Below are 22,707 nucleotides of genomic sequence, written 5' to 3' on the forward strand. Positions count from 1 at the left end.
TCTCCCGTCGTGTTACTTTCGGCATGATCAAAAATTCCCTATTATCAAGTCGCTCCACTTAACCAATAAATATCCCATAAATATCCCTCAAGCTTTCACGTTTAGCTGACAACATGATACACGAAGACGACAGCGCCATCTTGATCAATTGAATTAATATTATACAGGAAGTTTTACAAGTTGACATTAACATCACATTTTATGATCTATTAAATTGTTAAAAAATTGCCTTGTACAAGGGTAACAAGTTTGATAGTAGAGAGTTTGATAAAAGAAGTAAACTCGAACAAGTAAAGTTTTAAAATAAAGATACAAAATTCTAAAATTAGATTTCTACAATCTGTAAAAGATCATAAAATTTTACAAATAAATTATATATTGTCAAATAATCGCTAAACGATATTGTTAAATATCCAGGTATTATAGAAAAATATCTAAAGATGAAAATGTGTTGAATGTTCGTCAACATATAGCAAAAGAAAAAAAGTGGAAGATTAAAGGGTGGTATTTTCTAAAATTATGGAAGCTTCCAATTCCATGACTTTCCTTGAAACTGTCCCCACGAAAAGCACTCTAACCCCAGTTGCTGAAAGCGTGCTCATTCCCCCATTCATTGCCCACCTTGCTCATCATTTACGAGTTCTTTCGAGGCGTTCTTTCATCGTACGTGCCTCTACGCATCCTTCCCTTTCGTCTTATGAACGCTGTCGAGGTTATGACATTTTCTTTCATAACTCATCTACATTTCAATTTTTTATTACTCAATTTAAATATTCTTTTATGTATGAAATAGTAGATTCATCAAATATTTATTTTATTACAGGTGAGAGGCATATAAAGTAGTTAGAAAGTAAGTTGTTAGGACTTTGAAGAAAAATTGTGGAAAGTTAAAGAAGTCGAGATGAGAACCACTGACGCAAAGACCACACGAGTCTATCGTCCTCAAGAACTCTCGGTATGAGCGGGCAATGTTTTCAGCTCGGTCACTAGTGCCAAGGGAAAGCGCCCACAATGCAATCGAGGAACCTACCATCTCCCACAAAAACATGAGCTCGTGCCTACACTTGCATCTACCGAGATGCTCGAACAACTCGCGAATATTTCAAATCTAAACAAGTTTAACTCAAAACGTAATCTTTTAGATTATAAAATTATTAATTACCGAGTAATTACATTTTACCCAAACTAATTTACGATGTGTTCGTTATTATGGCTAGAAAGTTAGAAAGATGTTGTGTAATAATTTGCAACATGTGTGGGGAACCGATTCTAACCTATAAAGGACTAAATATACCCTATAGAAAATTTTTCTAGGAACTTCCAAATTATCCAATTCCTCCAACAGAAACTAATATCCTATCTAACAATAATCTAATACCAAATTGTTTAACATAACTCCAATTGTTTTAACAACTGCGATGCTAAGTGGAACCCATCGCCAGCTAAGTTTGGCCCACCTAAAATTTCTCTAAAAAAGTTCCAAATTGATCTTTCTTCTCGCTCTAATAATTCTAATATTAATCATTCGTCCTATACAAAATGTTTCAAAAAAATTCCAAATTGTTAACTGTAATCCTACTCGACTCGAACCCATCGCTGCATGAGTTTGGCCTATACCGCGCACTCGGTCACTCGCACTGTCCACAGAGTCCGTCGGCCGTGTGTGCATTCACCAGGCCATCCGTACACGCATATCCCCACACAACCAACCTGAACGCGGTGGAACGACGACGGCGGCGAGGGCGAGGAGAGGACCTCGAGCAGCGCGGCTGTATATGTGGGCTAAAAATGATACGCTGGTTGAGGTGACGTCATGCGAAGTTAGTCCGTCTGCCGACGATTGCACTGGCTGCAGCTTCGCAGTTGTTACGCCCGGCAACGATGTGGCTCTGGCCGGCGTCAAAGTCGCCGCGCGTACTATCGTCGTTTTCGCGCTTCTTTATGCGAGTGGCGCGCCATCGGATCCGGTTCTCTGGCTATGCTCCCGAGGATCGATCACCAGGGACGGGTTCAGAGAGAGGCCAGAGCTTTGTTCGGTTGAATCGATCCGGGTATATAGGTTCTTGGGCGACGAGAATTTGGCTGGACGTCGAGCAAGGTCGAATTCTTTAGCATCGATTTATGAGCCAATATTTTTTCGCCTTTGCACCTTAACGCTTGCTTATCGTGGTTACATGTCTGACCACATGTCTTTGATAGGTTTCGGTTAGGATTGTTGGGTCTTATATTAGCATTATGATCTGTAATGGCTGTAGAAATGACTGGAAAGAGGTTAGGACACATTTTTCATAGATTTATTGTCCATTTTGGTGTCTGAATAATTTTTTCATTGAAATTATATATTAATTTTAAATTGACATTATGGATTGCGATGATTTAGTTTATTGAGTTTTAAATTATTGAGATTATGATTTGCGAATTGTTTCAAATAAATGAAAAATCTTTAGTTTCCTAGAATCTGAATTCTCTAGGAATCCTTGACATCCAAGTGCGAAACCTCAGATTTAGGGACCATAGATCTCTAAATCTGTGTTCTAATATTTCATGTTAGTTTTGAACGCTACGTTGTCGTCCTCAATGAGGAATCGCTCGTGATAAATTTAATCCTGAATATTCGCTGAATCTTGTCACCACGACAGAGATCAATGACTGCCATCATTGTTGAACCGAAAAAAGAGATAAACGAACGATTTGATGACTCTCAAGAGTTAATGAGATTTATCGATGGGACTATTGACCTCCTTTTTATCCATTCTCGAACAACTTTTACAAGCCTTGGCAATTTACGAAAGTCCATTACTTTTTACATCGAAAGGATCGAAGATATTTAGGGGAATCGACGCTTCACGGTTCAGTCACAGCGAATGGCTTCATCATGTTGTTGGACTGGCATCAAACCAACATTTGACATAATTTTATATGCGCACACTTATATCATATAATATTCAACTTCTGAATTTTACTTTACGATTATTTATTTCGTCTACTTGTTCCATCTTTTATTATTTTTTATTATTTTTATTTTCTCCGATCAATTGTGTCGAATTTCTTTCGTAAGAACTGTACTTGTAAGGCTTTTTTAACAACTATTTTCCGAGGTTGGTCGCTAAACAATAAAACGTGGAATATTCAACAGTTTCTCTCTTACGGTACGGAAAGAAATCTTATTACAATAACAGGCTGAAACTATAGTAGAACAAGTTCCAATTTCCACTAATAGAGGTTAGTTTGCTAACGTTGATCAAGATTGTAGTACGCATAGTGGCTTTTTCTCATTTAATTCGTATCGGTGAATCTCGGTGGAAGAATATAAATTCTGCTCTAGTGCCACCAGTGAATATCAGTTGATCGCCACATCAGCTGACTACGAGCCGCGTCAAGGCTGCTGGAGAGATCAAATGAATAATGTACCCCTTTCAGCCAGCTGCATAACACATCTCGGATCATTTTTAAGACTCGTTCGATAATAATGCGCGATCGAGCACGCTACAAAGTATCTTCATGGTAATTCTCGTGTATTCATTAGGACAGGAAAGCAAAAAACGATTTACGTATCGTCTGTTGACGCTAGGTTCGATCGAGAATCAACGTGGCTCGCGATGGATCATCGTACGTCGTCCGCGAAGGAGAAGAGGAAATCAGATTATTGAAATGATGTCACAATCGGCGAAGAAAAATGTTTATATGCGAAAGATATTTATAAACGAAAATAAAAAGTAGAATAGACTGTGTTTAACTCTGTATGCAGATCGCTGACGTAAAACAAGCTGCGAAAAACTAAATATCTGCTGACTACGCGTGAATACCATTTGCCAGTTGTCTACGAAGGGGTCTGTTTACAGAGGAAATTATAAACTAGGTAGAAATTGGATTGGTTTAAAATCAACGTGGAAATAGTCATAGAAAAGATGTTTTAATGTTTTTAATTTTTCATAGAATTTTTATAGGTTACGCATAACCTATAAACTAATTCTAACCTTCTCATAAATTAATTCTAACCTATTCGAAGCCAACGCAATCGATTAGTTCCTCTCGCTCAATTTAATTTATAATTAAATTTACAATAATAAGTAAATTTAATAATAAATAATCTTAAATCCACCTTTAATATTTTCTAACCTAAAATATCCGACAAATCCCTATTACAATGTTTCTTCCTTTTCAATCGACAAATTGAAGAATAGGACACAGAAGAAGTTTGGCCGGGAAAGAAGAAAGAATCCATTCGGTTGGATCTAGCGACCACCAATGAACATGTCAGCCAGAAATACCTTGCACCTAGCTATCAATTGCGTAAGTATCTTGCCAGGCAAATAGTTATTGACCTTTATTGCCGCCAGAGTCAATGTAACAATGGCTCTCAGGTTAAGTTATTAGAAACACAACATTTCACTTTGATCAGGCCCTCTATTTCTATTTCTATACTCCTTAAGGAGAACATGTTGCCATTTTATTGAAAGTAAAGTTAGCTGAGAGACACTGGTCTCGTTTAAATCCAACAGGCGTCGCGAAACGAAGAAATTGAACAGCCGAGACAGTCGATTGCGTTTTTGAAACGCACCGTCGCGAATTTAACCAACTTTGATTTTGTCGTTGCGCGAAGAATTACGAATATTTACAAATTTTGTATAAAACTATTAACAATAGTATTAGTTAAATCAATTCCCTATTATAAAACCAATTAAAATTCATAGAAACTTAATCCTCTATGTTAATCTTCCTCAAGCCCAATCCTTATCAAAATTCTTAACAAACTTCGACATATCCGTTCGCAGATCTGAATCTCTCGTGATCTGTTCTTTAAAGATAAGATTACGGGTTCAGATAATATCCTCGAACCTCTACAATCGACGCAGGTAATCAACTTCTAATAAAATAAGTTATCAAGTAATAGAACTAGCCAGAAATTTCGAGCTAACCTAAAATTCTAACCTAACTGAACATAACCAAAATAATTCTGACAAGTTATAAAAGAAAGAAGAAAAATTCTGAAATCAGCATTTGAAAATACTCTGTAAAAAAAAAAGGGGGGAAGGAAAAAGAGAAATAAAAATTCCTCAAGCTGAAAAATAAGATACTAAAATAAAATTTTGAAATCGAAAAATTTCGAAAATCGGACGAATAGAATAAAATTTCGCGTTTGCAAGCTTAAAGTAGGAAATCATTACAAATTGGCAGGGATATTGTGAATTAAATCTCATCAGAAGAATTGCCATCTACGTGTAATTTTCCACAATACCGTGGAATCGAGCCGATAAGGAGCAATTTGATCGTCACACTGCATTTACCTCGAGCTGGTTTCCGCGCGTGGAAAGCCACGAAAGCGAATGTTGGATAACAACAATGATCCTCCCGAGATCCATCGACAATATGTAAACCTAATTATTCCGTACGCCCAACCGTAAGCCAGCCAACTTTCTTTTATTGCGTCGTCTAAAGCGCTGTATAAAGCTGATATCTCGAATTTACTCAGCGTTTCTTCGGTTTAGCTCGGATTAAGTCGTCAGATCAATTGATCATGAAAAAAATTCCCCTTAATAATATATTCCGAGAAATTATTTCGTACGGCAGGATCTAAGCAACTTAACAAAATTTCAATTTTTAATAAATTCCTATATAACCGAATTTGAAAGGAATTTATGATTAAGTGAAGAATTGTGTACGTTAATGTTTTATTTTAAATTGGATTTCTGGATTTAATTAACAGACAATAAAATGAAATTCGATTGGCTTAATTTTGTCCGAATTTTGTATTATTTTTGTTCGTATATGGATATTGAAATGGATGAAGTTGCAATTTCGAGTTATTTTTGTCGTCGAACGGAGAAAGACTTTATCTGAAGGCAAGGCAAACACGATCGTATAATTTTATCAGACAGCCTGTTACGACATCGGCGAGGTCAACGAAATGCGTTTTCCAGCAGAACGTACGAATTGCAACTTATCGCGAATATTATCTGGTAATTGCATTACGATGTTCGAAGACCTTGCGAGAAGTGTATCGCCAAGAAGTTTACGAGAAACCACGATTATTATATTTACTCACAAATTAAAGTCATAAATACAATTTACATTATTTTTGGTGATTAACATTCCAGAATAACTGAGAATAATAACCTCCAAAGTTAGTGGCTAGAATGAAATTTCATTTCAAATCATTATGTGACGAATACGACTGTTTCGAAAAGAAACTAAAGAAATGATTGTTGTTGTGACACGTAATTTCACTAGAAAATCTGAACTTACACTAAAGTAAATACAACATCTTTACACTATATACAACGTTACTATATAAAAATATATAGCCTTCTAATTTTGTATCATTTATTTTAAAACCTCCTATTTATAATTGATGAAACTTCCTAACCTTAATGTTCAAGATCATTGAGAAAGTTCCCGATTGATCATTTTACATATTACGTATTTACGTTTCAAAACTCACAACATCCTCCATTCACTTTTGTTCGAAACTTCTAACCTCAAAACCCAGAACCAAACCATAGAAACTTTATACTAATACGCCATTCCTGTTCTATGCCATCAGAAACACCTTTTACTCTTCATCCTTATTTATTTGACGATCTTATACGATGCTGTAGATATTTTTAGACATCATGTGTATTTTATACATTTTTGTACCTTTCGTGTTTCCATAAATGCATAAAATTTAAAAAATTAATTAGATGTAAAATTGCAAGTAAAACCGAACCTAAACATTATCAAACCACTGAAAATCGTGAGTTTCACTTTCTACGAATCCAACTTATTTATTATATTATGGATTTCATTTTCTGTATACGATAGGTCTTGTTTTCTATAAATATTATTTATTTATTATAAAATATCCATTATACGTGTATACTAACGCAATTTTGGTAAACATACTAAAGATCAAATGTCTAAATATTTGTTTAAATTAAATTAATTCGCAATCTACTTATAATATTAGTTGAAACTCTTGAAAATACAGCTTTAGGGATATAAAGTGAAAAATATATCCGGAAACTTTCGCGCATGACCGTATCTTTCATGGCCAGGTCAACGATATTTCACAGCGAAACACGTTGAAATGTCGCGGGTTCATCGTTTTCCATTCGTGTGGCCACCGTCTCGGATTGTTTTCGAGACGCGTCGTTTTATCGGAGAAGAAGAACCGTGTGGCGACACGATAAAATTAAATGTTCGGTGGCTTGACCCGGCTCGACTTCATGCGATTATTACTCGAGTTGAAAACATTAGACTCAGCTCGAGATGCACCGCGGCGCATACTGATTGCGTCACGCTCGAAAAATAGGCACGCGTCCCAATTTCGCGAGTGTTTTGACCGGACGTTTCTCGGTAAACGTCCGTCCCCTGATTAACAGACGCGACACTCGACGTCAGGTTGCCAGACCTCTTTGATCCGCCGCCGATTTTATCGGCCATTTGCTTCGTTGACAAACGAAAATGTTGCACTCGTTGATAGCACCTTGTTTCGAGATGATGCCGGTTAGAATTTTCGCGATAGCTTTTGATATTGAAGTTAGGAATCTTAATTGGGAATAGATGGGAGATCTGGATTTAATTCTAGGTTAGAAATTAAACCCAGGATTTTTTATGCTTTGAACTATAATCTGGTCAAATTGTAGATAGATTTGGAAGAATGACAAGTTCAAACTTCTAAAGTTTGGTATGATATGTGGCAACAACTGGGAATTCATGATACCCCTTCACAGATGTACGTCTATCATGTAATTTGTCACGAAACTTTTATACTAAACTATCCCCTAACCTCCTACCTCTATTTTACATCCTTCGTCAAAGATACAAATTCTGCCATTTACCAGAAAGGGGAAAAGTACCTTTTCACATAAAAATTCCCTAGAACCACAAAAGGCAGAGGAAGTTTCAAGCGCGTTTCATGCTCCGGTAAGACATGCGTCGCGTTTTAAAAGGATCGTCGCCGAGCGAGACGTAATCCCTACGGCGAAGATCTGGCTCGCAAATGCCTCGGTGGCCTGGTTAAAAATGCATTTCGCCCGAGAAGGGTTTCCCCGTCCCGGAAGGGGGATAACCTATGCATGGATTCAGCCAATAAGCCGAAAAGGGGTCGGTAACATAGGGAATCGGGCAACTTCGGTCGGTCAGGCAGAATGAATCGCATGAACGAGCTCGAAATCGAAGTGATATCGATTCTTAGGCTAGCGAGGTAGCTTGAAAAAGAGAATAAAGAAGTCCTGCTTGCTCTGTCCGGTTAGATAACACAGGGTCACCAGGTCATCTTTGTCTTCCGACAACATATCCCTGCTTTCCCTGGAATAAACTCGCGTATATCATTGTTACGCTCGCATATTTCTGGAGATGGGTCGACGCCTCTATTATTTAACTAGAGATTGCTTGTGTATAGCGATAGCCTCAAGCACGTCGCATTCGCTCGCTAAATTCGAACCTTCTCCAACCATTTCAAAAGAAGAAGAGCAACACATTAAACTAGGTTCGAATCTAACTAGCAAATACGAGTCCTCTACGAGTACTTTGGCAAATAAAGAAATAGCCCGAAGAAGAAGAGATATCGGTCGAGTTGTTTTGAAAGATTACGAACACTTTACTATTCAGATTTTCTATTCACACAAAACTGTTTTTCACGGCTACTATACGGAATTTGGTCCGGAACTAGTTAATGCTCACATGGCGCTAGTGTAGCATCATCAGTCGCCATAGTATTAAGCTTCCATTGTGGTTAGCGGAGAAAAATCTTAAACTCCGTTGATGATAGGTTTCACAGAATTAGCCCAATAGTAGAATTATCTATGAAGAATCGTATATGATCAGTATGTAGACTGATGTAGTATTCGAACTGTATGAAATAAAGTTTAAGCGTTGAATTTGATTCGAATTTATAGATACGTTTTAAACTTCATCCCATCACTAGCGATGCACTCTGTGACTGTGACAGATATGCGAGGCGCATGCGCCCTTCGCGCGCTACGATTCTTTTCGTCAAATATCTGATTCCCGATTGTACGTTCTTTTCCCTTTCGGTCTTTTATATTGAAAACAAACATTGACGATTAAATATTTTCTTTGCGCACTCGCACGGCCGAGAATAAGCCTGATAATTCGAGCGAAAGTGGATGAATAAGAGCGGTTGTTTTCGAATTGTTGAAGATTATTGTGGTTCGAGTTGATTTATCAGGGAACTAAGCTTTGAAAAACAAAGAGTCGGAGATATTTCAGATTCTTGGGAAATGATCGATTCTAAATGTATCGAGGATTTTGTGCGAATTGCCCTGCGTTCGTTAAGTTGGCCTAAATTAGTTCAATCGCAGGAGGGGGCGGGGGGATACGATGAAAATATTTTATCTTAAATTCATTCCAAATTTATCCCACATTATCGAGTTAGATTTACATGAAATATTTATTGTTATTTATATACACGTTACTAGTATCTATTTATAATCATAAAATTTTACAAATTCAGACAAAAAATTTAACAAATCGCATATTTTTAAGAAATCAAATGAACGATTAAAGAATTTAACTTTTACTGTTTCAGATACGTAAACTGGCCTGGTATTATCTAGTCTGTGAAAAGGAGTCACGTCGCGAGTGATTATTCCGATCTCATTTGCATTTGAAATTTCGCGTTTCGTGAGACTACGTCGATTTAGACTTGGCCTAGTTACGAGTTGGACAAACATCGTTCCCTGAACTTTAAATTACCGCCTTCTCTACATAGTATGTAGTCTGCAATTTTTCGCGAAAACAACCAAAAAAAAAAAAAAAATTCCTTTATTCGCTGCTATAAATCTCTGACAGTTGTTACGTACGCTATCGTCCATAAGTATTTGGACACCTGGTGCAATTCGGTCGATATTTTCGTTATATTTTTGCAAGTCTCGGTCGTGGAACGTTTCTCTACTGTTAATTCTTTACCACTTGCCACAACTGGGATCAAATGCTCTGCTAAATTTAAACTGATACTAGGAATAGCTCTGCATAAACTGAAACTGAGAAACTATACCTGCATCGCTCAAGTTCCATGTTTATCTGTAACGAATAGCTGACATTTCATAAAATTTATAGAAACTTTTGCAATGTGGCGAGAAACGCGCATAATATATTTCAATCGCTTCGAAACCGCAACATTGATTAGTCACACTTAACGTCACCTAACTCGCATATCTTTTCGCCATCAATTTTCGCCTATCGTTAATTATTCATTTATTTATGTCGATTAGTATTAAATATCATTAACGTTACTGGCAATATTTACTCAATATCTATTAATTATTAATTAATTAATTAATTAATTATTCATTTCTACGCTTATATTTGTCGACTTTTCAGCTATTTATCGCGGAAAGAGAGTGTGGTGCAAAAGTTATTGAAATAGAGCTGTCCGAAGTAGAATAGGACGTTCATGCACAGACCGTATAGTCGATTCGATTCTCGATTCTCGCTTGCGATCATATTACTCTTTTATTTATACTGATTTATTTGAAATATTGCTTTTATCAATGTCTATTAATTGTATATAGTTGTTTAGGATGAAAAGATCAGAGGTTAAAAAACAGGTGTGAATAGATTTTATTATTGGCCGATTAAATGTAATAACAGGAGCGTGTAGCGTGCGAAGCAAATTTCACTTGGAGAACGGACAAAGGCCTGCGAGGTAGTCGCCGAAAGGAAAACAAAATTTTTTAGTTGATCAAACATTTTGACCTCGGACGAGCCTCGATTACGAACGCCATAAACATTGTAGAATATACGAGCGGCTGGGAACACGGCCATAAACTACTTAAAAGTGAATATCCATTATAATTCTGCCATTCGCGGCGGACCTGTGACGATAAAAAAGAACAAGAAATTTCAAAGTGGAATTATTCGAATAAGCGAGAGAGAATAAAAAGAATTTGGGAAAAATCAAAAAATTGAGAAAGCAAAAAACCTAAAACGAACGTTCCACTCGAGTAAAAGTATAAAAGTATGAAATACACGGCGGTATAAAAATGTAATCGAGCTTCCTAAAAATCCAGAATAACCGAGAACTGTAACTTTCGTGAAAAAGATCGGAAAAGATTTATCCCGCGATCCTCTCGAGTCAGGAATTTTCCTCGAAAAACAACGAGATGAAAAATGAGGCAAATAAAAGTATCGATATAAAATAAAATAAAATAAAAAGAACAAACGCTTTGCAAAGTTGTTAAATTGGATGTGCAACTGGTGAAAAAACTCCCTGGATGCAAAGGTACGAGAGAACGCGTGTACGAGGCGATCGACGACATCGTCTGGCCGTGACAAAGGGACCATTTTAAATTTCAAAGCGGAGAGAAAAGAAAAGGAATCGCGAGAAAAATAGCAGAACTGCAACGCGGTCACGGTGTAGAAATCGGAACGCTAAAGGCTGTTTTTCAAGTCGGCGTCCGTCCTTACGTAACTACGCGGCGCGCCGCGTGGTGCGCGTGTGTGCACAAGCTCATTCGTGTACAGTGTACACCTAAAGAAACAGAAAACTCGTCAGAGAACTACAGAAGGCAGAAAGAACACGGCGACCCGTGTTTATCGCCGTCTTTTATTCCTTAAATCTGTTCCACGCGAACCTACGCTTTTATTATTCTTTCTACCACTTTCTTTATCCTTATTGGTTATTTCCTAATGTTCATTTTCTGTCCGAAATACCAATACGTTCTTTGGTCGGCCATTTAACAAGATTTAACAAGCAAAGGAGGAAAATTACCGCGAATGTTTCCTATAGCTTGTTTTATCTTGTTCTCTATACCAAACTCAGATATCGATTAAACTTTCAATTTATAAAATGTCTACCTTTCTTTTTTAACAAAAAGAAAAGAAGTTTAGGATCGTAACACTACCGTACCGATGATAAGGGAATTAGATAGAATTAGATAACGCAACAGTTTTCTTTTAAACATTGGCACACTTACGCAGAGGCAAATCGATTTGAAATATCATTGGGAAATTACCAAATGTCTTATCACAGAACACACGCTCAGTGTCGTGCAATTCAAACTTTTCGATGACACTTATTCGTCGATAGACCCGGTCGCTTGTGTCACACGGTACGCAAGTTGAATTGCGTTAAACTAAAATGAATCGTCGATTGGAATTCTAGTGGATTCTTAATCTGAAAAATAAACAAGTACCGTAATACTTATGAGTAACGAAAGTACACGTATCCCCGCGTGGAAGAAGCGTTATTCTTGTTGGTGTGACGACACTGGATGTGCACCGTGATAATGCACGGTTCTTATCAGCCTCCGGAGGAGAACCGTGAGCTGCCTGTGGCTACGCCGCCTTATCGCACCCGCTATCGATGTAACATCGGATAAAACCACGACTCGAAGAACGCTTTGAGCCGTTCGAAAGAAATATATCGTTGGAAAAAATTCGAGATTAAAAGAGACGCCTGCGACGGCTCAGCGAGTGCGATGCAAGCGACCGTTCTTCCCTCTGTTTCTCTCTTTCGTGCAGGACGTTGTGTTGGCTGATTAAACAGGCCTCCGGGCCACGTTCGAAAAACTTGGACGAATTTTGACGATACGCGAGAACGTTATGCGATATCGTTCGAAACGCTAAATCGGTATTACGACGAAGGTTTCTGAAATTGACGAAAAGTATAATACTCGGATCCGGAAAGAAGACCAAGGGAATTGAAAATTTCTAATCGGCCAATTTGAAGAATCTGATGCTTTCAAATACTACGTTCTTAATATTTGGGTTTTTTTAATTCCCAAATTTTTAACGCTCGAGACTTTTTTTTCGTAAATTTAAAAAGTTCAAAATCGTAAATTGGAAATTCCCTGTATCGTATAATTTATAAATTGCAATTTAAATTTTAACGTTTTCTGTTCACCGCGCTCGAGAATATTAGGTAACGAACAAGAGATAATTTCGTATTCGACGATAAGCGATTTAAGACAACTGGAACGGTTTTCCATAACGTTTCTAAAACACGTTCTCTCGTTATTCTACAACGTGCTACTTTTTCTAAAAACATCCACGTCCCTTGAGCATTGGTAACTATCTGAGAAAAGAACGTTCATACGATTCCCGAACAAATGGTAAATTTTCTGATCGGTAAGATCGCAATCCTCCGTCCCATTTTCGATCGCAACACGTCCACGAATCTCCTTTCGCAAAACCTGAATAATTCTTCGGCTATAGCACGCAACATGACGAAATTCACCTACGTTTAAGATTATCGTTTATATCGACGATTTCGATTCCTTTTTAAATGGACGTATCAGTTCAGAAACTGTATTATCGTATTGTGTACCGCTTTATCGATAAAGATCAGGCTCGAAAAGATTGCAAATTCTGTGCTGCATTTTGACAATCATTTCGAACGAAGAGAAGAGAATGGTTATTGGAAGCTTGCGAAACTATGGCTCCACTAATTTCATTGCGAAATGTCGGATTTTTTTTTAGGTTAGGTTCAATGTTTTGCGGAATATTGCGACGGAACCTCAAAGCAATTTCGCTCGACCGTAGCCTGTCGGTGGTTGCCAGATATTCGATCGAAATTTACTATATTGCGAAAATTTATTTTCGCGGAGAGTTGGATTTTCACGTCGAAACGAATTTTGTTAACGTCGAAAAACTGACTCGCCAAAGTTTCATTTTGTAAAGCGATCGAAATTTACTATACAAATATATTACGAGAACATATATTTCGACAAAAATTTGAATATTCGATAGATTCGAACGGAACTTCCTTTACATTCGAAAGATCGATTAACTCGCCTCGACTAGTATGTAATTCGCGGGATTAATTTCTCCTTTGAAAATTATATCGTCTAGGGGGAAAAAAATTTCCCTATATTATACTAAAAAGAAGAAAAAACTAAATTCAGAATTATATTTTACTTCGTTATATTGTCTAACGATACGTTCTAGAAATTATATTTTTTTGAATAGGACGGTCAAGATTTTCCTAAAAAAAATATCGATCGTTTGAAAAATCGATGGTTCGATCTGAAAAACATTTATCGACGAATCGCTATTCTAACATCCGTTCGACAAGCGTCAACCACCGTTCTCAATCCAGAGAGCTTGCTCTCGGATTCGTTCCAATCAGTAACGATATCTGTAGATTTAAATTTCCAAGCGACGGCGACCAGTCGTTAAATTTGAATTTGTAATAGGAACGTTGCGAGGGACACTTCCACGCAGAAAGCCTGTGTCGTATTCTCTCCACGACCAATCAGGGTTATCCATCTTCCTCGTTTCCAACCAAATCGTTACTCTCTCGATTAAATGAACAATTTATAAGAAACTATCGGAAATGGTAAAAATACGAGGAAATGGAATTACAAAGGAAAGAGAAAGTCTACGTTAGAAGATGGACAAAAGCTGTTGCATAATTCAATTATATGGAAGTTGAATTTTGTAAATTAAATTCTTCGTGCAATTGAATACCAACGTTATATTGCGCTAATGAAATCGAAAGACGCATACAACGTTGATTAGTTAGAATATCGAACGAATCGATCGAAATGATATTATTGGCGAAATTTTGCAAGTCACCAGTTGTTACAAGTTGTCGGTCTTAAAGCAGTCTGTCGTATAAGTCGTACAAGAAACACGTTTCTTCGGGAAAAGAACTTGCAATTACAAATTACGACTTCCTTCGCTATTCCCCTTTGATGAATCATTGCGAAATCGTAAGAGTGGAAGTCGAGCTTGTATCTGCAGAAAACTCGCGAATTTCAGGAACTCAAAAATCCGAGATTCCGAAGATTTAAATGTCTGAATATTTGAAAATTCGGGAATTTGAAACTGCGCGCGCATGTGAATTCGGAAATTTTAAATTTTCGAAACTCGAGAATTTGACGCTTCGGAAGCTCGAAATTTTCGAATTCCGCGCCTCTAAAATCAAAATATACAAAATCGGAAAATCCGGAATTTTGGAAACTCGACCAGCGAATATTTTGCAGCCTGGAAAGTTCGAAACTCCAGAAGCTTGCACGCAGAGAAATGCAAAAGCCCGCGCATTTCAAACCTATCGATTATTCAAATTTGCAATTTTCAAAGAAATTGTCGAAAAGCTGCGCGCGAGAACCAAATTTCCACCAAATCTGAAGCATTCGTTTTCGATGCTGCTGTTGGAATTTTTATTAATAACAAATTAATATATCGTACACGGAATATACAACGGAAAACAGAGAATTTTCTGCACACTTAACACGCTTGTTTACTCGAGTCAATTGGCCACTGACCACGGCAAAATTGCGCGCCAGGATGACACCGGCATAATACGGCGTGTCACCGTCTCGCGGTGACACAGTGCGCGCGCGAAAGAATTCGCTTTATGCACGTAGACGCAGTCATAGTTTACATCGGTATAGCGACGCCTGTACACTATTCGTCGCAGATAGGGCCGTATATTTTTAGAACGTATTCTATTTCCGAGAGAGGTGGGCTTGCGATACGCTCGGCCGATATTTGTCGCGAGTACACGCGTCTCTCGCTATTTACGGGAGGAATCGAAAGTGAATCGGAATCCGACTCTACTCTCGCGAACCAGCCACTTTCGTTTCATTCATTGCCACAGATGACGAACGTGCAATAACAATTTTTATATAATACGCGTATACGGTAAGTTTGCGAAAGGTGGTTAGATTTTGAAACGTTTGCGAACACCTAGATCCAGCTACAGAGTCGTCTGACCTTTATCTTTGAAGCGTACAGTTTTGCTTCTTTCCCGAGGATCTGCATATAATTTGAACCTCTTCGAAACCTTCGATCTAGAGATTTTAATCGTGAGAAACGCATTTGCTACTTTGTTACTCGACATTGCATACGTGTATCGTGTTTCGCGATTAATTCCGACTTAATTTTAAGCTGCGAAATGGTCGTGCCATATCTAAAGAGAAATATCATCGAATACGTCGAATATAAGTAGAAAAAAAGTGAAAAAAAGAAAAGACGATCTATGATAGTAGCCACGTTAGTATTCCAAAGCTCTGGAAAAATAAAGGCAGTATTTTGTTTCGATCCATTACGATAAATAACCTCTCAGTAACTAACATACCGAACGTGCTAAGAAAATAGATATGAAAATAGAGCAGATACTGTCCGACCAAGCAAACAAACACGAACAACAACCTATCCAATTTCGTATCTTAAAAATTGCATAAATAAGTATGCAAACACGAGTATACTCGTAGTCAATGAAAAATTGATCAAGGATCTAATAGAAAGTAAAATGATGGATTAATCTTGGATTCATCGGTGCCTCAGATGCAAAAGATAAATATCAAATGGAATTAATGAAAGAACGGTATCCCGGTTGGGAGGGAGTAAAGCAAAGTTTATCCCGGCGCATAAATTGAACGTGACGAGGGAGAGAGCGCGGTTAGGGTGCGCGCGAGCGCGCACCAACACACTGCCGACCCACTCCCGGTCCCCGATCTGACCTCGCGCGCACATTCGTTCACGAACCTACCTCACTTTGCCCCGCGACAGACGTAAACAAAACCGTGCAGCGTCCCATAAACAGCCATCTATACACGACATCATTATCAAACCACCTCACGCGTCTTACTTCGGAAACAATTAAATAACGGAGAAAATAACGACGGAAACGAGGAGAATCGTGTTTTTGCATAATGACGATCATCTATAAGGATAGTAGCCTATTATATTTCACGGAAGAAATAATCGAGAAAGAGAAATAAAATCTTGTTCCGCCTGTACTAACTGTTAACGAAAAGTTATTCCATAAAGAGGCAATGTACGATATGATTAATCGGAATGATGTGTACGCGATAAGTGTATTAACCTACTGAAGCATCGAATTTCAGCGGTAAAATACTGCAAAGGAAAGTACGTGTCATTGTTCCTTCGAATAATTGTAATTCGCGATGAGGACGAATCGGTGGATGATGCCTACGCACGGAAACAGCTTACATCGAAGTTTATCGGTAAAACGAATGAAAGAAGAAAGGAAATATTGAAATAAAATCGTGTTTCACGTACGTCGATTACTCATAAGGCACGATATATAGGCAGTTGGTTTAAAGTATCAAAGTTGTGAGACGTCAAACTGGCCGAAAAAAGAAGATAAATAAAATCGTATGTAAACGCGTGTACGTACGATAATTACTCGTGTAAAGAAATATATACTAAACTTGAATTTATTCCTGGTAATTCCGTAACAAGATAATTCAGCGATAAAATAATCCTGAAAAAGATATATAATTTGGTGGATGATAACTACTCACATAACGAGGTGTACAGGATGAACCGACGGTGGCCAGCGAGCGACACGGTCCCCTGGAGCACAGGCGCCAAATCGAGAAACACTTGCACTGCGTTATTACAAATACACGTGTGTCACACGTCACTGATTTTCCGGATCAGTCTGTCAGATACACCACGGAAGAGAAAACGATGCACGAAATCCTAGAAGACGATGAAAATGTAGGAGCACCGGGATCGTGGGCCTCGCCTCGCCTCGACGAAAACCACCACACGTCCGCGCGTCGTTTTCGTCTGCCTATTAAGGGAGTGTTCCCCTTTCACGCACCACCTCGTCGATATTTTCCTTTTTCTTTTCTTTTCGCTATGTTATTCTCGCCGTCGTTTCACTCTCCGTCGACGACATTCACCGTGTGGTCGTGGTTTTCTATGTATCGGTGAAAGGGGAGCGACGTTGGTTCGTGTCTCGCGTGTGCACGGCTCTTTTTCTCTCTATACGCGTGTTTCTGTCTATCCACTTCTCTAGCCGAATTATATTATTACTTCTTCTTTTCTTTTTCGTTCGCAGGTTCAGAGACACAAAACACGGGTTACGGGGAATATTATATACACCGGGTGGCCGTATACGCGAACACGGCCAAACAAAACAGACCAGAAGACGTTTTCGAGCTATTACGCACGTTACAAACTCCGCTCACCGCTGAGAGTGCAAGCGCGCGACTGCGGCGCCCGACGCCGCTTATGCGCCGGCCGACTGCTTCCTGACTCGGCCGCCGTCCTCGACAGTGGCGCCACCGGCGAGCCACTGCCCTATCACTGGTCGCGCACCGAATTTTGGTGCCTCGAGGCACGCAACGCGTCGCCGCGCCGCGCCGCGCCGCTTGCAGGCCGCCGCTCTTTCTTTTACGCGTTTCCGCGCGACGCCACGCTTTTCGCGACCCTTCGTCGGACATTGTCGGATATTGAAATAAGAGCCGCGTATACGACTGCGGGCTCGTATATGAACGAACGACTATATGAGACTGGAAATAGCCAGATGGATTAAGTGAAAGGACAGTGAGGTTTTGGAAGTTGCTTACTGAAAGGTGGGTCAATAGACACGCGATCGGTTTGTGACTCATAAATTATGACATTATTTGATATTGCCTTGAACGCTTACGAATCTGCGGAATTAAACATATGCAGGAATGCACGTTTCGTGGAATTGTTTACGATAGCTGAATGAATGTCTTTTAATTCTGCGATGTATCGATAGATATAGACACGAGATTGGGCAATTGATCGCTAGACGTTTATTATCGATTTTTGAAAGAATTCCTAGATTAAGCGTTGCTATATCAAAATAATGGCTTCCACGATGATTGCTTTCCTAATAAATGAGTAATCTAAACATCTTTGATTTCAAATTTTCACGATGCTGAGATACTTTGATACTGGCTTTTCCGGATAAACGAACGTGTTTCACGACAGATCTGAAACGTCGGCATAGAATATAAATACAAAGCGCAGCTGAAAAATGGAAAAACGATTGTTTATCCCGAAAAGCGAATATCAGAAAATGACCTGACAACAAATCGTATTCCCATGCTCGTGAGAGGAGTAGAACTTTATACGTAACAAAACTACAACTTATGATGGCTTTCGACAAAGTTTCAGCGAAACAATGTGCCGTCAACTATTCAAACGGAGAGCACAAAGAGTCCATCATTCGCGTGTCTCGTATTTTGTATCGGGTTCGATGCTTGGTTAGCTAGAAAAGTGTCGACGATGCCTATAGAGACGATGAAAAAAAAACACGCGCCAAGGAGAAACGGCGATAAGGTTTCAGAAATTGTGCGACACACCGCCGGCAGCCGAGTTCATTGCTTTGCTGGTCAATAGCCATACCGTTTCACCGTCAAAACAACCGGAGCCTTTATTAATTTATAGCGAGTGACTCAATGGCTCGAGCGAAGCTACTGAATATCGCCGTACGCGTTCTCCGAAGCTAAACGGATCCTTTTTCCGCACCTGCCATTCGGTTAATTCCCATCTACTCTGCAAAGATTCCGTACAAATCCAGAGAACGTCGTTACGCTAATTCGCAAATTGATTCGATCGCTAATTAAACGTATCCTTTAATTCGTATTTGGGCATTTTAGTTGTCAGACATTAAAGAAGAAATTGGAGGTAGATGTATATTAACGTCTCTAGTTCTTCCGACAGAGCGAGCAACAATGTAAATTTGTAACGAAAGAAAGTTAATTGTGTCGAATAAATTTTAGGCTAATTTCTCTAATGATTTCTACCTGAAGATAACGTCAGCAAAATTTCCTCGTATACAACGATCATCGACGAGTATATTTTGAAATGAAAAGTACTTGCGTGTGCCAAATGGAAAAACAAAATTGGCAATATCGAAGAGTTCAAAGCCTGAGAGAAACTTCTCCACGCGTATTATCTCATCGGTCCCCGAACCCACGTCGAGCCCCAGCCCCAAACAAGCTGGTTCCCCAAAATAACCCCGCCCCTGTTCAGAAATCTCCATCCAGGTCCAATATTCAAGTGGCCACTCCAGGTGGCACCCGCTGGTTCATTCCCACTATCCAGCATCGTTCACGTGAGCATCAGAAATTGGGCCAGTGGAGCACTTGGCCTCCTCTGACATAATAAAAACCATTCTCTGACTGCCTCGTCTACCTAAATAACAGCCTCCATAAAAACGAACCACGTGTGGCGTCAAGTATGCAGATACAGGGATTTCGTTGTCGAAGTGAAATTTCCTGGCCAGTTTCGTGTCTGACGAGCTCCTCTGACGAGCAGGAGACACGAACGAGTGGAAGAGGAGAGAAGCTGCGTGGAAGGTTGCCTGCATTCTCACTGGTAGGCAATCTGTGGTAGGAGGCATATAGGACGAACGGATGGAGAACACCAGCGCCGATGTTCGAGCACGCTGCTGGAAAAGGGGAGGCGAAGGGAGAAGGAAGGGGGAGAAGCTTGATGCAGAAAGAATGGCGAGCCAGCGGCTGTGCAGGCAGATGAAGAGAGAGAATACACGGTTTGCTAGGCGAAGAAGGAAGAGACGAAGGGGACGAGGGGAGGGAGAGAGACTGGTGAGTCTTGGACAGGCAAAAAACAAAAGTGCATCGCAGCAAGATGGCCGTCGACTGAACGACTCTCAAGGTTACGCACTCGCATAGGGGAGAAGCCAGCGAATCAGCCGCTTATGGTGTATGTGTGCCAGCGGACTTGGCCGAAACTTCGTGCCCCGTTATTTATTTCGGGATTTTGCGCGACGATGATTTCGATGAGAATCGTCGTACTGGGAAATTTCAAGCGGGCAGATTTCAAAATCGTTGCTGGGACTGCGTTATAAGCGTGGCTTCATTTTCGTTGTGCGAAGAACTGAGGGAAATAAGAATTATCGAGCGCAGATTCATCGAGAAAATACGATTTTCTAATTGGGTAATTGGTCGTTAATTACGTGGCTATGCGTCACTGGTTCGTTAGAATGGTTCACCGTGTGGTTAGGTTAGGGTTAGGTGTGTTTATTCTAATAGGCTGTACACCGGCTTGAGCACTTATTTTTATGACGTACTACGGTAATTTACCATCCCCTTATGGCATACCATCTTCGTAGTCCTTACATTGTTTACCATTTAAGCTCTTCGATTTACCGAACATCGAACGAAGATGATAGAGATTTTGCTGTCGGACGACAACGAACGCATCTTGGTCGCGGAACACGGTACCCAACACGAGCACGTTCACCGGAGACGGAATAATGGCCAAGCAAAAAGGACGAAAGAAAAAAGGAACTCGTTCGCCGGTGCATTGCTTGAAAGCTTCCACGGCCGCTTCTTACGGAGCTATTTTCGCCTAGCTGCCGGGTAAATTTAGTACGGGCAGACCAGTTTCTCAGGCATAGTACTCAGGGTATGGTCGATTTCTTCTCTTTATGTTTCAGCCGAAGAGACACGTCAGGATGGCCGAGCGGTCTAAGGCGCTGCGTTCAGGTCGCAGTCCACTTCTGTGGGCGTGGGTTCGAATCCCACTTCTGACAAATTTTTTTACATCCTTACCCTTCAAACGAGCCCAACACCAAGATTCTTTATCTACGTCTGTCCGGTGCCAATTATTCGCGCCGATAAAACGATTTAAGATTGTTTCGTGTCGTTCGTTCGGGGACCAAGAGTGGCACGGGACTGTTCTGGTCAGAAAGAACATCGTCCTACCGAACGTACGTTTTAGGCTTAACTTTCGAGACGAAATAAATAAATATATTAGGTTAAACGGTGGAAAAGTAATTTCAGAATATTCGGGACTTAAATTGGTAAATATTTCGTGGAAAAGCTTACGGCTATTTCTATTTGATTCACGATCGTGTCACTGAATTTCCATGGAATATTCTTCGAAATAATGTCGTTTTCCTACACTTGGAAGATAAATTGGTTTGATTGAATTTTTGCATTGTTGCTAGATAATCTTGAAAAACTGTTCCCGAGGATATCGAACAGCGCAGTCCAAAAGTCGCTTAATCAACTTTTATCTAGTCTTCTATTAACCCTTTTAGTTGTATGTACTCTTATCTGTTCGTCAATTAGTCGGACTACGGTTACGTAACTCTACAGTAGAAACAGACCAGACTTCGGACAGTGGTAGGTCAATTCTACTTATTGTGAAATCCTAAATATATATACTTTCATCTACTCAAATACGGTTTAACCGTACTTGAGATATATCTCTTCTAAAATATACATTCATCTATTAGTACGTGATTATTACACAATGTTGACCGTCTCCAACTAATTAGACCAATATGTGTTCTACATACACGTCACAACAGCCTATACAGAATATTCTGCAATTAACAGCTGCGACGTACAAAAATTCGCGGTGTCGATCCTGCAAAATTCCCTATATCGCAAAATCCTAACTGTAACCACTGAACCGCGTGGTGATCGGTCAGTGGCGCCACTGCCTGTTGAATTATTCCCCAGTAGCCTGTGTATGTAGCCTGGAACATGTCTGTGATCCCGGTTGATTCCCCCTCGCTCGTAAATTCGCTTGTTCGACGTGACGATTTCGCGAAGGCGAGGCAAGTGCACCGATTTCCAGTCTCTCAGCCACGTTTCGTTGCCCATCGTGCATTCCACGGCCCGTTTCTCGAGCGGACTGTACACTCTCGTCCCGTGTAAGAGTCAGAACAGTACGAGGAGGCGGAGGAAGAGGCGGTGGGTAACCTTGGTTGAGAGCGTAGACGAGAATAGGGGTAACATAAGGCGAGAAGATAGGTGAAATCAAGTATGTGTGTGTGTGTCTCGGTTATGCGCGCGTGCGTGTGCCTATGTGTTGGTTGAAGCGAGAAGAAGACGGAGAGTGGTTTTATGCAACGCATACTCTCTTTTTCTCCGCGTGAACAATAACCTTAGAGCGTGACGTGTGCTCGCGCGAGCACAGTGTCACGACGCGGGTCCATGTTTCCCGTCACGCAGGTCGACACAGTTTTCTTAGCCTGTTCTTTCT

The 22,707-nt window shown here is 39.8% G+C and overlaps 1 protein-coding gene and 1 non-coding gene across 5 annotated transcripts in view; one reads left to right on the forward strand and one right to left on the reverse strand.

The window, feature by feature from the left end:
* The window catches only part of LOC100646757 (ecdysone receptor), a 188,212-nt gene that overhangs the window by 129,872 nt on the left and 35,633 nt on the right, over positions 1-22,707 (reverse strand). For 3 of the 4 annotated variants that reach the window (XM_048413157.1, XM_003401619.3, XM_048413158.1), the window contains exon 1: positions 17,226-17,953. The exons of the other annotated variant lie outside the window; for it this stretch is intronic. The gene's annotated coding sequence lies outside the window, so the exon portion shown is untranslated. Of the gene's footprint in view, positions 1-17,225; positions 17,954-22,707 lie in introns of those variants that run through there. 4 annotated transcript variants of the gene reach the window in all.
* On the forward strand, positions 21,161-21,244 carry TRNAL-CAG. The gene has a single exon. It is a non-coding gene; the product is annotated as a tRNA-Leu (tRNA).

This window comes from Bombus terrestris, chromosome 16 (assembly GCF_910591885.1).
Source record: "Bombus terrestris chromosome 16, iyBomTerr1.2, whole genome shotgun sequence".
NCBI lineage: Eukaryota > Metazoa > Arthropoda > Insecta > Hymenoptera > Apidae > Bombus > Bombus terrestris.